General features: G+C 32.5%; 1 pseudogene; it reads left to right on the top strand.

The window, feature by feature from the left end:
* The first annotated feature begins 2,686 nt into the window (after positions 1-2,686).
* The window catches only part of LOC115414174 (transmembrane protein 87A-like), a 31,657-nt pseudogene continuing 21,334 nt past the window's right edge, over positions 2,687-13,009 (top strand).

Below are 13,009 nucleotides of genomic sequence, written 5' to 3' on the forward strand. Positions count from 1 at the left end.
ATTTCCTCTTAAGGCTTTGGTCAAATGAGTGTAATGCATTTTTTAACCATTTTAACCCAATAAATGAATGTGTAGTTATTGGTTTGACTGTGTAACTGGGAGTTTTTCTATCACACTGTGGACGTTTTATGCACATTTATTACCTTCACAAATCCCAGACACCCACAGAATCTACTGATCTACAATATTTAATAATTATGATCCATTAATTCTATCAATACATGTAAATAATTGGTGTAAAATACACTTCTTCATCTTTCATGGTCATCAGATATGACCCATTTGGACATTCAGAGGCTCGGTAGTTACCATGGAAACACCGTCATCTTCTTCAACATTGATTCACCAGTAAAACCCATGGAGTTGGATCAATGACAGTGGATGGACACACTGCACTACATGTGCATTATGGATCAGATCTGCAAAGGCACAAAACATTTCAGTAAATTAATAACACAATAACCTATAAATAATGACAACTCCAAAATGTTGCCTTTGTTTTAGAGCAAAAAACCCCATTAAATTATGAAAATACTTACTTTTCTAAACTATCCAAACAAAAAAGATGTGAATAACCTGAAAAAAACGAAATTTCTTAAGAAAAATAAGTGCAATTTTAACAATATTCTGCCTCAACTTATCATTTCTACATGTAGATTATGGATCGGATCTACAAAGACACTAAACACTGAGGAACAGGAAGAAAATAGTTCAAATTGTGCTTAATTTTCTTTAGATATTTCAGGTTGTTCATATTTATTCAGGTTATTCATGTTTTATTGTTAAAGGATAGTTTGTAAATGTAAATATTTTCATAATTTAATGTTATTTTTTGCACTAAAACAAAGACAAATAAATATTTGAAGTTGTAGTTGTCATTATTTGTAGGCATAATGTAATATATTTCACATCAAACTGAGAAAAAAATTCTGGAGTCATTATTTTTTGCAGGTTCTTCTGCTGTTATTATTTGACTGTAGATCATATTGGTCTGTATGTGGAATCTGAACTAAAATGAGTTCCACAGCCTTGACTGTGGAATGTTTACACTTTGTAAATTCATCCCATGGCCGGAATGGAACCTTTGGTGGGCCCCGGGCTGTATGTTTGAGACCCCTGATCTAAGTGGTTGCTGTTGAAAACATAAAACGTGAGAGACATGACGACAAGTAAGACAAGACAAAACACATACTGATGACATATTCTCACACACACACACACCAATCTATAATGATGAATATGTAATAAGTTGCTGATTATTAATAGTTCAGCATTAAACATTCAAAAACCACCACCGCTGTCTCATTTATTTTAACATATATTCGTACTGTTTGGGTAGAGCTGTTCAATTCAGAACCTCATATCTACAGGAAAGGACAGAGTTGTCTGTACATCCTGAGGAGACTGGGGTATGGAAGTAAATCTGTCTCATCAGGTTTTGAATTATAAAAGCCACTGAATTTCTTGCACTGAATTTTTTTGCACTGAAATTAAGTATCTGAATTTTTTCGGCGTCACATGACCAACCTAACGTAATTTGATTGGCTGGCTGGAGGTTCCACTTGAGATAGAATCATTCCTTATCCTTGGTGTTCCGGATGTGGGATCTCAATTTTTTGCATCTGAATTTTTTAGTTCTGAATTTTTTGCATCTGAATTTTTTTAATTCTAAATTTATGAACATAGTAAAATTGAGAGACAAAAATTCAGATACTTAATTTCAGTGCAAAAAAAATTCAGATACTTAATTTCAGTGCAAAAAAAAATTTTTCAGATACTTAATTTCAGTTGAAAAAAAAATTCAGATACTTAATTTCAGTTGAAAAAAAATTCAGATACTTAATTTCAGTTGAAAAAAACAAAATTAGATACTTAATTTCAGTGCCAAAAATTTCAGATACTTAATTTCAGTGCAAAAAAAAAAAAAAAAAAATTCAGATACTTAATTTCAGTTGAAAAAAAAATTCAGATACTTAATTCTAGTGCAAAAAAAAAAAAAAAAAAAAAAATCAGATACTTAATTTCAGTTGAAAAAAAAAATTCAGATACTTAATTTCAGTTGAGAAAAAACAAATTCAGCTACTTAATTTCAGTGCACAAAAAAACGAAAAAAAGACAAAAAACCGATACTTAATTCAGTGTTGAAAAAAAGAACTCAGATTATTAATTTCAGTTGAAAAAAACAAATTCAGCTACTTAATTTCTAGTGCAAAAAAAAAAAAATAAATCTAGCTACTTGTAATTTCAGTATGAAAAAAAAAAATATTCAGATTACTTAATTTTCAGTTGGCAAAAAATACCAATTCAGATACTTAATTTCACTGCAAAAAATAAAAAGGAAAAAAAAATTCAGATAAACCTTAATTTAAGTCTTGAAAAAAATTCAGATTCTTAATTGTCGCATGTCGAAAAAAAACAATTCAGATACTTAATGCTTCAGTTGAAAAAAAAAATTTCAGATACTTAATTTCAGCTTGAAAACAACACAATTCAGACTATTACTTTCAGTTGAAAAAAAATTCAGATACTTACTTTTAGTGCAAAAAGTTCAGTGGCTTTTATAATTCCCAATCTGATTAATGACAGGTTTACTTTCCATCCAACGCCTTTTCCTGTTTAATCAACACAGTGTTGCCCGGTCCAATATGGCCGCCCTCTGCCGCCCTCTCGTGCCCGGGCTGTGAACTACTTCCGCTTCCGGCCCGGAACTGGACGCGGATGTGAGTGTGAACTCCATGTATGTGATGCACAAATGAAGATGCCAGATGCACAGTCGCGCCGGTTATGTTTGCTGCTTTTTTCCTTTCTTTTCCGGGCCGGGGCTGCGGCGGAGGTGTCCGTATGGAAGGTGTTCATCAACTCGGTCAGTGTGACCCCGCCGGCTCTGGGGTTGGTGCGGGTGTGGAACAGTTTGTCGTGTCAAAGCTGCTGTAGCTGCTGCTGCTTTAGCCGGGGATGCTAGCTTCAGTTAGCCGTCTGCTTCAGCTGACATTACTGATGACCAGCTGTGTTGATAATATGACACCTGTCAGATACGGTGGGCTTTATGGTTGTCACATTTCCAGCTTGAATAATTTAAGTTAAAGGTGTCATTTAGGTCAGTTAACAGAGCACTGACTTATGCTAACTTACTGAGATGCAGGTAAAGCAGCTAACCTGTCATATTATGAATAAATATACCAGCAAAATGAAATGTATGGAAGTATATCTGTCTCATCAGATTTGGAATTAAAATAGCCGTTTAATTTCTAGCACTGAATTTTTTAGCACTTAAATTAAGAATCTGATTTTTTTTTTTTGCACTGGGAATTAAGTATCTGAATTTGTTTTTTTCAACTGAAATTAAGTATCTGAAATTTTTTTGCACTGAAATTAAGTATCTGAATTTTTTTTTTGCACTGGGAATTAAGTATCTGAATTTGTTTTTTTCGACTGAAATTAAGTATCTGAATTTTTTTTCAACTGAAATTAGGTATCTGAATTTTTTTGCACTGAAATTAAGTATCTGATTTTTTTTTCAACTGAAATTAAGTATCTGAAATTTTTTTGCACTGAAATGAAGTATCTGAATTTGTTTTTTTTTTCAACTGAAATTAAGTATCTGAAGTTTTTTTTTCAACTGAAATTAAGTATCTGAAATTTTTTGCACTGAAACTAAGTATCTGAATTTGTTTTTTTCAACTGAAATTAAGTATCTGAATTTGTTTTTCAACTAAAATTAAGTATCTGATATTTTTTTGCACTGAAATTAAGTATCTAATTTTTTTTTTCAACTAAAATTAAGTAACTTAATTTTTTTGCACTGAAATTAAGTATCTGAATTTTTGTCTCTCAATTTTACTATGTTCATAAATTTAGAATTAAAAAAATTCCGATGCAAAAAATTTAGAAGCAAAAATTCAGATCCCACATCCAGGACACCAAGGACAAGCAATGATTCTATCTCAAGTGGAACCTCCAGTCAGCCAATCAAGTTACGTTAGGTTGGTCATGTGATGCCGAAAAAATTCAGATACTTAATTTCAGTGCAAAAAATTCCAGTGTGAGAAATTCAGTTGCTTTATCATTCAAAATCTGATGAGACCGATTTACTTCCATAGTAATGTACCACTGTTAAATATTATTACACTGTCAGTAATAACCTCAAACTGTCCTTATTATTGTAATTATAATAGTAAAAGAGATGAAACAAGCTAACAGCCTCAGTATTATTGGGTTTTGTAAAAGGACAGGTGGTTTATTATGCGAAAGATTTAAAGCACAGAATAGGAGGAAGTAAATGTGTGTTTTTAAGGAGATAATACATAGTTTATTCAGTTCTAATTAGGGATGTTAGAAAATACTGGTTCTGCAATATATCATGATATTTCATTTCGCAATACTGTATCGTTATTTAAAAGTACTGTATCAATATTTTTAGGTATTTATTCAAATGCAGATATGGTGGAGGTTCATTTTGTCTTTTGGTTTTCTTCATTGTTTTTATCTTATTATTATAATTAATACTCTTATTAAATAATGTTTATTTGAAGCATCCTAAAAGCACTTTTTCCTGTCTGAGAGGCAGATGTTAATTCCTTTTTTGGGATTGCACAAAAATACTGTTCTGATGTTAGTTCTGAACTAATAGAATATGAACATTTGAACAGGATCTTAAACTGTAATGTCTGTAAAACATAATTTAAGTTTGAACACAGGAACATTTTGTGAAAAAGCATTCGATTCTGTTTTGATGAAATAAAAATATGTTTAGTATTTGTGCAGATTTGTGGTGTAATTCAGTTCTTCCAGGAAAAAATCTTAAAAATATATAAAAATCTTAAAATATATATGAATAAATGAATGTAAAATGAATAAATGATAATAAAAATAGTTAAAAAAAAAAAAAAAAACTTTTAAAAAATCTTAAAAAAAAACAAACAAACAAAACAAAACAATAAAAAATTGCCTTTATAACAATATTGTGATATATCGTGATATACTGTATTGTGATTCCAGTATTATGATTTGTATCGTATCGCCAGATTCTTGCCGATACACAGCCCGAGTTATAATAGATCATCCTTAAGGAAGTATCAGTCTGTCTGCTCAACAGTTTAAATAGACATAATCATACCTCCCTGTAGGTAAATATTTACTTAACCCAACAGTTAAAACATCTTAAAAATATAATCTGATATCAAGTTTTAAAGCACTTGTAAACTTATCTAGGCTCCTTATTTTATTTCTCTTGTTCTGATGGAATGAATGTGAGATCTTTTTTAATTCAGATTTTGGTTCTAGTTCTGCACATCACTCATAAAAGCCCGCTGCAGCGTTCAGTAGGTGTTTCAAACAGCTATGAAGCAGGAAAAGCTGATATATTTAAGCACAACGCAAAGTGGCAAACTTTTTCAAAATATATTTGGTCTGCAGAGCTAATGTTTTTAATGACTGGTGGAAGAAGGACTCTGACATTTACTTCAGTGCATGTGAAAGAAGATGAAGTACCAGGTGGTGGTTGTTGGGTGGAATGTATATGTTCGTATACAGATTTATATAAGTACTTAAAAAAATGGCAGATTTTCTTTCTTCTCTTTAAATTTTTTGTTTCACTAGTGGATGTTTCTGTTTTCTGTCTTCCCTGCACTTTGTATTTGTATTTGTTGCTATCAGCTGTGTAATTTCCCCATGATGGGATCAATTAAGTCCTACCGTATCTTATCTTATCTTATTGTATCGTATCTTATTTTAACTTGTTTTATCTTATCGTATCTTATTTTAACATCTCTTGTTTTGTTTTATCTCATCGTATCGTATCTTATCTTGTTTTATCTCATTGTATCGTGTCTTATTGTATCTTATCGTATCTTATTTTCTCTTATCTTGTTTTATCTTATCGTATTGTTTCTTATCTTATTGTATCATACCTTAACTTGTTTTATTTTATTGTATCTTATTTTAACATATCTTGTTTTATCTCATCGTATTGTATCTTATCGCACCTTATCGTATCTTATTTCATCGTATCTTATCTTGCTTTATCTTATCTTATCGTATCTTATCATACTTTATGTTATGTTATTTTCTCTTATCTTTGTTTTATCTGATCGTATCTTATCTTGTTTTATCGTATCGTATCTCATCTTATCTTATCATATTGTATCTTATTGTAGCTTATTGTAGCTTAACTTATCTTATCTTAACTTATTGTATCGTATCTTATTTTAACTTGTTTTATCTTATCGTATCTTATTTTAACATCTCTTGTTTTGTTTTATGTCATCGTATCTTATCTTGTTTTATCTCATTGTATCGTGTCTTATTGTATCTTATCGTATCTTATTTTCTCTTATCTTGTTTTATCTTATCGTATCGTTTCTTATCTTATTGTATCATATCTTAACTTGTTTTATTTTATTGCATCTTATTTTAATATATCCTTGTTTATCTCATCGTATTGTATCTTATCGTATGCTATTTCATCGTATCTTATCTTGCTTTATCTTATCGTATCTTATCATACTTTATGTTATGTTATTTTCTCTTATCTTTGTTTTATCTGATCGTATCTTAGCTTGTTTTATCGTATCTTATCTTATCTTATCTTATCTTATCTTATCTTATCTTATCTTATCTTACCTCACCTCACCTCACCTCACTTCACCTTATCTTTCCTGATCTGTCATCTGTTTCTGCTGTAAGAGTCCCATCACCCTCTAACTGTCATGTCCGTGTTTTGTTTTCAGACACAAGATGCAGTGTTTCGGAAGACGCTGTACGCCAACACTACTATTTACATGAAATGTGAGTAGTTTCACCCCCGTGGTGCTTTATCATGTTTACTTTCTACCTTTATCCAAAGGGTGAGACGTTAGACTTGGCACATTTTGTGGTTCCTGTACGGTTCTTTGAATCAGTTCTTCATTTTTGCTGAAAACTGGTACATTTAGGACAGTTGTCTCAAGTAGTAATAATAATAATAATAATAATAATAATAATAATAATAATAATAATAATAATTAATTCACTCATATCTGTACAATCCAGTACATCGGCATCTTTAGCAGGTCTTTGCAGCTCTTTATTCTAAACACTAATGAAAATTTTAGGTCTTTGTTTTTTATTTTACAGTACAAATAAAACAAGTTGCCTCTTTAAATAGAATAAAATCATCAGTTTCACCACTATCAGTGCTTTCTTTTCTAACTTTGATTTAAGCTGAATATTCCTTTTCCAGGTAAAATGACACTGACATACATACAGTTACATAAACAGTGTGTTGATGAAACTCCAAACAGTCCAGATATTCCAGAACTCCTGAAGAACACATTTAGTTTAGAACCCCCCACAGGAACCTTCTGTTGACACTCCACTCTGGACGTAAGTGTCTGAAACCTTCAATGTTTTTTTTTTTTTTCTTTTTTTAATTTTTATTAGTGATAGTTAACAAGACAGTGTGGACAGAAAAACAACAACAACATATAAACAAAGGGAAATAAACAAACAAACAAACCAAAAACCACAACAATGACAGAGTATTGACAAACAACAACAACAACAACGTCATATTACAAAGAAAAAGATCATAAATGTAAATAGCAACTAAACCATATCGTTTGGTTAGGGGTGATAAGGGAAGAGGGGGGTGTAAATGAAAGTGAGAAAAAGAGAGGGGGGAGTGAAGGGGAAAATAATAACTGTTGTAATACAAAAATATTTAATAATACCAGTAGCCTAATTTACTAGAATTATTGTGCAGCGGTAGCGTGGAGGCAGTCACAATACTACTAGTTAAATAATTTAATATTTGTAACAATGTATTTATGTATTAAACTTCAATGTTGTTGGAACCACACAATGGAAAGGCTTTGTTTTCATCCTTATGAGGTTTCTCTCCAACCGCATTGATTTTCGAGCCGTTCTGATCCGTGACTGCTTTTGTTTTTCTTCACAGTCCAGGCTGATAGCGGTCCATGTGACCGGCACCTGGCCTTCAAATCAGCTGGTACCTGAGGTCGTCTGTTTTGTTATAATGAGGGGTTTTCAACACACCGGTGAGCGTCCACTGTCTGGAAACAAACACCACACATACGGCCCGCGGGTCAGAAACCGGACCACGGAAGGGTCCAACCAGGACTCTGGGATGAATTTATGAAATGCAAAACCAAGAGAACAGGAATAAAATGTGAAATATTTTTGTGAAAATATAGTTTGTAAGTATAAACATTTTCATGTAATTTTCCTTTTTTTACTCTAAGACAAAGAAAATAATTGGTAGTTGTAATTTTTTATAGGTTATTATGATAGTATTTTTGCTGGTTCTGATCCACTGTAGATCATATTGGTCTGAATGTGGAACCTGAACTAAAATAATAACACTGGTCTACAATTTTTTAGAAATGATTTGCTTCAGAGATTAAATGTGCTAAATGTTATGTATTTTAATAAGATTAATTGGAAAATAAATGACAAAAGTGCCAGTTTGCTGATGTTTTCAAGGTCTATGATTAAGTGTTATTACACATATATATTGGTTTATGTACATTTATTTAATAGTTTTATAAATCTTCCACTAAATAGAACCTGTAAAGTGAATGTATTCTAATGTGCAGACAGTGTTTTGAAGTAGATCTTGTCGCTCTGAGACAAATATTCCTTTTGAGTCAAACCCATTCTCTCGTTAATTCTTGAATTTCACATTTTGACCCAAGGCTGTATCTTGGAAAGTTTAGCCAACCAGCATTTTTGACTTGATTTTTCTTTATCAGTGACTGTCATGTGGTAAAATTTCATTACTTTTATTCTGGAAGTATTTTCCTTGCAGACCAGTGTTATTAATATGTTCAGTGTAATTTCTGCATCTCATAAATTCATTCCATTGGTCGGATCGGACCCTTTGGTGGGCCGGTTCTGGTCCGTGGACCATATGTTTGACCCCTGTGTTCTGAAGTATGATGTGACTGATTTTCTCCCGTGTTCTGCTGCAGGACAACAAAGCCATGAACATGTTCGGGTTGGACCACATGTTGAGGGACGGATGGAGCGGCTTCTACAGCCAAGGATACATGTACTTCGACAACTGCTCCTCACTGTTCCTACCGAAGGTCAGTGACGTTCACCCACAAAACACCTCAAATACCAACCATCGCTGTGGTATGAACAGATAGTGTATGATTACTCGAAGTCAGGGGTGTCAAACATGCGGCCTGTGGGCCAAAACCGGCCCGCCAAAGGGTCCGATCCGGTCCAAGGGGTGAATTTGGGACGTGAAGAGATTCACAATGAAGGGCATTTTAGTTCAATACAGACCAACTGTGATCAAAAGGTAAAAGAAGAATAGAATAGAATAGAATAGAATAGAATAGAATAGAATAGAATAGAATAGAATAGATGTACAATAAAATTAAAAGCACCATCCAATCTATACATCATATAAAACCGATGATAAAGATACAAATAAAAGTAGCTAAAATAAAAGCTTCTTTTTTATTTAGGTTAATGAATAATAATCTATAAATAATGACTCCAAATTTTCTTCTTGTTTTAATATGTATAAAATAATAGTACATTCTACCTATAAATAATGACAACACAAATTTTTTTGTCTTTGTTTTAAATGCAAATAATAACATCGAATTCTGAAACAGTTACATTTACACGCTATCCTTTAATAATGAAATGTGAATAACCTGAAGAGATATGAAAAACCTGAAATGTCTAAAGAAAATCAAGTATAATTTACCAATATTCTATTTGTTATAATGTTTTGTGTCTTTGTAGATCTGATCGATAATGTACATGTGTAAATGATGAGTTTAGGCAGAATATTGTTAAATTTCACTTATTTTCTTAAGAATTTCATTTTTTTTCAGGTTATTCACATCTTTTTTGTTTGGATAATTTGTAAATGTAAATATTTTCATAATTTAATGTTATTTTTTTGCGCTAAAACAAAGAGAAACATTTGGAGTTGTAATTATTTCTAGGTTATTATGTTATTATTTTGCTTTAGATCATATTGGTTTGTATGTGGAACCTGAACTAAAATGAGTTTGACATCCCTGATCTAAATGTTCTACATCTTATACTGTATAATGTGTATATGTTTTTCTTTTCTTTCTAGGGGTATTATTCAGATTTCAACCCTTATCAGCCCCTCACCAGCCCCGGGGTGAGTCACACATTTCACTCCTCGTCCTTCAGTGTTGTTCTACCTGACTTAATCCACCTTTAATGTCAACACTGTACCATAAATACCACACAAAATACACAGTATACCAGGGTGTTGCATCATAGACAGATACACTATATGGACAAAAGTATGTGGAATTCAGGTGTTTCTGTCTGAGATACAAAACAATAATGACTAATGTCAGAATATAGTTTTATATGCCTCAGAGATGGTTTTTACTTCATTTCTATCAGCATAGATTTTTTTTTTTATTATCCTATGACTATGATTTTTAAATGTTCTACCTCTAAATTTCTAAAATATTTTTTCCTGCTCTGACTGTAAATAATAATTTCCATCTACTTTCTTCACATCTCTCTAAGGAAGAAAAATCTAACATTAAACTTTAAGGAAATATTGATGTTTTTATGTCAAATCCTCGATGAACAGGTCATCTTATAGCTGTAGACATGATCTGTCCCAATACTTTTGTCCATATAGTTTATATGATGTGGGACCATGTTGTGTAAATATGAATGTATTTTATAATAAGTATGTTTTTGTTTCTGTTCAGAGTGAGCCAACAAACCAGACGTTTACTTGGCCTGATAAACCGGTAAGACATGTTTTCAGTACTTATCATGTTACTGTAGCAAATTTATGTGTGGACCTTTTATTTGTCAAGCATTTAATTGGAATTATAAGAAAGGAATTGAAATACGTGTTGTTTATTTATTTAATATGTGAAATTTATACATATATACATATACGCCGTTTTTACAGTTTTCTTGAAATATAACCGTTTTGGACATAAGAGGTTTCTATGCCCGACAGCGACAGTATATTAATACATTATACTAGGGATGTACCGATACCCCTTTTTTCTAGACCAAGTACAAGTACTTACATTTGAGTACTTGCTGATATCGAGTACTGATATGAGTACTTAATAATCCCATTCCAGTTCTTAGTTCCTTTTGTAAATGTGCTTTATTGTCGTTGTCATTAGTCTGACTGGAACAAAGTGCTGCTACTGACATTTAATGTGTTGGAATGAGCGTTTGTTAATTAATCCACCAGGGGGCGCCGCTCTTAATTAACCATACTGGACAAATAATTATAATGATAATGATAAATTTTTTATAAGCACCTTTCAAGACACCCAAGGACACTATACAACAAGATAAAGCACACAACACATAAAATACAAAGAATAAACAAACAGATAAAAGAATAATTACGATATATAGAAATGAAGATGTACAATGGAGAGTAAAACTTATGGTGGGTAGGCTATTCTGAAAAGGTGAGTTTACCATGAAGAAAAGTAAAGTTTTTTGAGAAGAAGAAGAAAGTCAGTAATAACAAACATGGGGACGACAGAAGTAACACTGATGTTGATACTAACGTTGATATTGATGAGGGTAGTTGTCATAAATACAGGGTGGGGAAGCAAAATTTACAATATTTTGAGGCAGGGATTGAAAGACAGTGTATGACCAGTTAGTTTATTGAAAGTCATGAGCATTTATTTGCCACAAGAAATTGACATAATAGAAAATGTTTTTATTCTATGTGTCCTCCTTCTTTCTCAATAACTTGCCTTCACACACTTCCTGAAACTTGTGCAAGTGTTCCTCAATATTCGGGGTGACAACTTCTCCCATTCTTCTTTATAGTCTCTTCCAGACTTTCTCGTAATAGTTTTGCTCATAGTCATTCTCTTCTTTCCATTATAAACAGTCCTTATGGACACGCCAACTATTTTTGAAATCTCCTTTGGTGTGCCGAGTGCATTCAGCAAATCACACACTCTTTGACGTTTGCTTTCCTGATTACTCTATGGGCAAAAGTTTCTGAAAAGGTATGGATAATAGTGTTAGGTATGATTATGACATCAATATATGTTTGGTTTCAAAACAATTGACGTAGTGCCTGCTGAGAAAAAAACAACTAATGTTCATTGTAAATTTTGCTTCCCCACCCTGTATGTCAGTAGTTTTTCATCTAACTCACACAGTCGCTCTTTTGAAAAGTGGTATGTGGTATTGGTGCGGTTGTATTGGAGTACTTTTATGAGTACAAGTACACCCGCTGAGTATCGGACTCGATACCCCACACTGATATCGGTATCAGTGCCTCCCTACATTATACAATTATATAACGACATTCTAAATAACTATGTGTACATTGTATAATACACATTATTTACAATCATCAAATATAATACACATTATGTATTATTTTACTGGTCTGACCCACTTGTGTCATATAGATATATAGATGTATTTTATTCATTCCAACCTGGGAAATTGGAGTTTAGTTTAGTTTTTTTAGGTAGATATCTTTGTTAAAAAAATAGTATAAACTGTCTTGCCGGGATTTGAACCCCAGTCTCCTGCATCGTACATCGTATTGTTACGTACTGAGTTATCCGTCCACATACTGTTTATAATATTGGTGTGAATGTGGTGCATGTACTTGCTTTTCCAGGCGCTTTAGGGTCATTAATGTCAGAACTACATTCCTTGTGCGGTAAGCTGAAGCCTGTGATCTGTACTTATTAAAAGTCCTATTTCGTCTGGTGTGTTGTGTTAAAATCCTTCAGGACATGAGTGCGGTGGCCAAAGCGTGGGAGGACAGCCCATATCTGTTCATCGTCAAAGTTCAGCCCATGTTCCGCGGAGTGGAAGATGATGAAATCGGCGCCGAACAGCTCAACTTTGCTTTCACGAGTGAGGAACAACTCCATTCCACCTCTAAAATGACAAAGAAATAGACACATAAATTAGAAATAAACGACAGAAACATCAGAAAATATTTACATATAGAAACTGTTCTTTAACAGTAAAATGT

This window comes from Sphaeramia orbicularis, chromosome 22 (assembly GCF_902148855.1).
Source record: "Sphaeramia orbicularis chromosome 22, fSphaOr1.1, whole genome shotgun sequence".
Lineage (NCBI taxonomy): Eukaryota > Metazoa > Chordata > Actinopteri > Kurtiformes > Apogonidae > Sphaeramia > Sphaeramia orbicularis.